Source organism: Grammomys surdaster, unplaced genomic scaffold (genome assembly GCF_004785775.1).
Source record: "Grammomys surdaster isolate TR1022 unplaced genomic scaffold, NIH_TR_1.0 164, whole genome shotgun sequence".
In the NCBI taxonomy this organism is placed as follows: Eukaryota; Metazoa; Chordata; class Mammalia; order Rodentia; family Muridae; genus Grammomys; species Grammomys surdaster.
Window position 1 is genome coordinate 2172759 of NW_021604612.1, and position 4445 is coordinate 2177203.

The 4445-nt window shown below is 49.6% G+C and overlaps 1 protein-coding gene across 1 annotated transcript in view; it reads left to right on the top strand.

The window, feature by feature from the left end:
* The window catches only part of Acacb (acetyl-CoA carboxylase beta), a 106661-nt gene that overhangs the window by 18993 nt on the left and 83223 nt on the right, over positions 1-4445 (top strand). The gene's annotated exons all lie outside the window — the stretch shown is intronic.

The window sequence follows — 4445 nt, forward strand, 5'->3', positions numbered from 1 at the left end:
GTGTGCACCTGCTGTGTGCACCTGTGTACACCTGCTGTGTGCACCTGCTGTTCACATCTGCTGTGTACACTTACTGAGTACACAGGGCCCCATGCTAGGAAAGTAGCTTTCTGGAGCTCTCAACCAAGCTAGGGACGATGATCTTGTGGGTGACAAGTTACCAGTTAAAAAACTCCAGGTGATCACTGGAGTCTGGAGGGAGAGACTGCTCTCCCTGTCTCCTGATAAGACAGCAGTTCCTTCCTTCCCTCATTCAACAGAAAACTAGTCCCCGCTGGTACCTAAACAGCAGAAGCTCAACTTCTGTCACCTACTATCAACTCTGTTGTCAAAACTAGAACCTGTAGAGTCCCTGCAGGTGTGGCTGTGTGTATGTGTATGAGTGTGTGTGTGAGTGTGTGTGAGTGTGTGCATGTCTATTTGTGTATGTGTGTATATGTGTGTGAGTGTGTGTATGTGTGTGTGTGTATGTGTGAGTGTGTGCATGTCTATTTGTGTATGTGTATATGTATGTGTGTGTGAGTGTGTGTATGTGTGAGTGTGTGTATGTGTGTAAGTGTGTGTATGTGTATATGAGTGTGTATGTATGTGTGAGTGTGTATGTATGTGTGAGTGTGTATGTGTGTGTAAGTGTATATGAGTGTGTATGTGTGTGTGCATGTATATGTGTGTAAGTGTATATGTGTGTATGTATGTGTGTATTTGTGTGTGTGTAAGTATATATGAGTGTGTATGTATGTGTGAGTGTGTGAGTGTGTGTGTTGCACGCATGTGAGCATCCCCATGCAGCGGTGCAGGTGTGGAGGTCAGAGGACAACTCTATGATCAGTTATGAGGGTGGAACTCAGGACATTGCACTTTGCTGAGCCGTCTCATTGTCATTCGCCTTATTTTGAGGTTGGCTCTCACAGAGCCTGCGGCTCCCCGCTTCAGTCTACTGGCTGGCTGGTGAACCCCTGGGATACTGCTTTCTCTGCCTCAGAGCTGAGTTACAGATGCCTGTTGCCACATCCGGCTTTGAGGAATCCAATCTCAGGTCCTCATCCGGCATGAGATTTCCGACAGAACCATTTTCTAGCGCTCTCTCTCTCTCTCTCTCTCTCTCCTGCTAGGCCAGCAGCGGCAGGAGGAAGCTCCTTCCCTTCCTGCCTGTCCTCACCTTCCCAGAGCCCTCCTCTTTCTGGCTCTTTGCCCCTTCCACACTAAAGGTTTCTTTGTTCCCACCAGGACTAACTGTCCTGCAGTGAGTTTGTGTGTTCTCTTCTTCCTCCTCCATTTTTTTTTTTTGGAGACAGGGTTTCTCTGTGTAGCCCTGGCTGTCCTGGGACTTGCTCTGCAGACCACACTAGCCTTAAACTCAGAGGTCTGCCCACCTCTGCCTCCCAAGTGCTTGGATTATAAGCAGGTAGTCACCACCGTGCCCAGCTTGGGGCTTGCACTTTCAATGGCAGACATGTGCTTTGGCTTGGCTGTCTGTGAATATCTTAGAATTCCTGGCGACACAGAGGAAGGACTGGCCTTCTTTTCACTTTGTAACAAGTCCAGCCATCCAGGGCTCCCTGACCCTGACCCACCTTTAAAGAATCCAGCTGCTAGCTTCTGTACTGTCCAGTCTGATGCTCTCACATCTCTGAGTTCTGCCTTTTATATCTTTATCTGGTCCCTCCTGGGCCACCGCTCTCCTGTGCTGGGAAGTTAAGTCCCTGAGTGCAGGGTCTGTCCTTTCTCTCCACCATGTGCTGGCTGAAGGTGGGTAGGCTTTGAATATTGGCCAAATGCATGGATGAAACCAGCAATGTATACCCTCTTCAGGCAAAATCTGCATTCTGAGGACATGGTAAATACGTGGACAAACGTGGAAATCGATGGATGGATGGATGGTGGGTCAATGGGTAGACACATGAGTAGGTGGATGGATGGATGGATGGATAGATGGATGGGTGGGTGGGTGGATGGGTGGGTGGATGGATGGATAGATGGATGGATGGATGGATGGATAGATGGATGGATGGGTGGGTGGGTGAGTGGGTGGGTGGATGGATGGATGGATGGATGGTGGTTGGGAAGACAGATATATGGATGGGTGGATAGATGGACAGGTGGATGGATGGGACAGTGGATGGATAGATGAATAGATGGAAGGGAGAATAGATAGATGGATGGATAGATGGATGGATGGATGGATGGATGGATGGGCAGACAGATAGATATATGCATGCGTGGACAGATGAATAGATGGAAGGGAGAATGGATGGATGGGTGGGTGGGTGGATGGATGGGTGGATGGATGGATAGATGGATGGATGGATGGATAGATGGACAAATGGAAGATAGATGAACAGATGGGTGTGTGATTAAACAGATGGATGGGCAGGTGGAAGGATGGGTGAATGGATGGGTAGAGGAATAGATATATAGATGAATAGGTTGATGGATATTGATCCTCTTTGGCCCTTCCCTGGACTTGGTTGGTCCCCGAGAGCTGAAATTCTCACACAACTCATAGAAACAGAGTCAACGAGCACATCACAGGGTGTGACAAAAACAGTCTCTGAAATGCATTTGGGAAACCCCCGGATGCAGGAGAACCCATCCTGTGCTTCATGCATAGTGGGTCTGGTGTAAGATGCTCAGGCTCAAAGCTGCCACCGTCCTTGTTCTCCTGTTAGGGACACACGATGGTGCTGACTGCATGCAGTGGGATGGATGGAGTGGGACAGGACAGGTTCAGCATCACGACACTGCCGTGCTGAGTACAAGGCTGTGAAATGGAGCGTTCTTCACCGGTGCGAGCCTCCTTACCTGCAGGCCTACTGCACAAACATCTACGTGATAACGCAGAGCACAGCTTTGCTTTTCTAAAATACACGTTCAAAGTCCCAAAGCACACTGGGCTCCGGGAGTTCAAAGAGAGGACCATGCACTGTGTGTCCTGGGCTGGGGCATTCTTCAGCACACATGGGCACAGAAAAGGCTGGGATTTCACAGTTGCACTGTGTGTGTGTGTGTGTGTGTATGGTGGCATGTGTGTGGTTCTATGTGCAGTGTGTGTGGTATGTGTGATGTTATGTGTTACTGTATGTAGTAAGTGGTCATGTGTGTGTATGTGGTGTGTGCAGTATGCGTACGGTTGTGTTGAGTGTGAGTGTGTGCGTGCACACGTGCGTGTGTCACAGAGTGTGTACAGAGGTCAGAGGGCAACATTCTGGAGTCAGTTCTGCTTCTCCCTTGTGAGTCCTGAGGATTGAACTCAGGCTGACCAAGGCTGACCTTGAACTCCTGGCCATCCGGCTGCTGGTCTCCCAAGAGCCGGGGTCACAGGCACGTGTCTCCATAAGCGGTTTACACGTTGCTGGGGAATGCAGCTGGGCTTCCGGTGAGTTGGGCAAACGCGACAAGCTGAGCCGGAGCATTGCCTGATAGGTTTCTTTTTGGTGAAAGCAAATTGTACGATGGTTTTATATAAGATCAGAAACTGCAGGGAAGAGATTCGATCCAGGTCACACTGGCGGGTAATGACAGGCCAAACTTGTCAATACACGGCTTTCCACCCCACAGCCAGCTGCTCACCACCAGCCCCTTGCTGACCTATCTTGTCCCTGACCACTGTAACACCCCAAAGTTAAATTTAGCTGCTCACAGGACAAGAGAAAGACTTAAAAAATGAGGCAGGATCACAGTCCGATTTGAGCTGTTTCATTCAAAAGCACAGCTGTTTGGGGAGGGTGACTCATACCTGTAATCCCAGCACTTTGGGAGGCTGAGGCAGGAAGGTCAGGAGTTCAAGGCCAGCCTCAGCTACATGAGATTCTGTCCAAGGGGAAAAAAAAAGAGCTAAGGGGTGGAGCGGGGGCACAGGCCGTTGGTGTTTGCGTGAGGCAGAGAGGGACACCAGGTTTGTAGTCCTTCCTCCCCATCTGCTATTCCTTAATATTAAATACAAATAGAGGAAAATAGAGTCCGGGCGTCAATATACCATAACAACACTGAGATCAAATCTCTCTGTGTACTGTGACTTCCTTTCTCCCGCCAAAAAGAATCCAGTCGAATCCATATCAAGCTTGCTTGCTGCTGTTGATCTCACGTCCGGCTGTGTGACCTTCTGTCCCTAGAACCCGGGGTGAGAGTCGCAGGCGCATTTCACACTGTTAGCAGGGAAGTTAGAGTAAACATGGGAGTGCTGAGGGAGTGCCGGGAGATTAGCGATAAAAACCTCCCTGGTTCTTCTGCAGGATCCTGAGCTGGGCGGGGAGGGCTGTTTTGGGTATCTTCATTTCCTCTGTTTGATGTGGTTACTTTAAATTGGGTCAGCCGGAGGATGGATACTTTTGGATACTGGTTTGAAACTTCGAAAAAGAGAGACATGGGAGGCAGAGGCAGGTGGATTTCTGAGTTTGAGGCCAGCCTGGTCTACAGAGTGAGTTCCAGGACAGCCAGGGCTACAC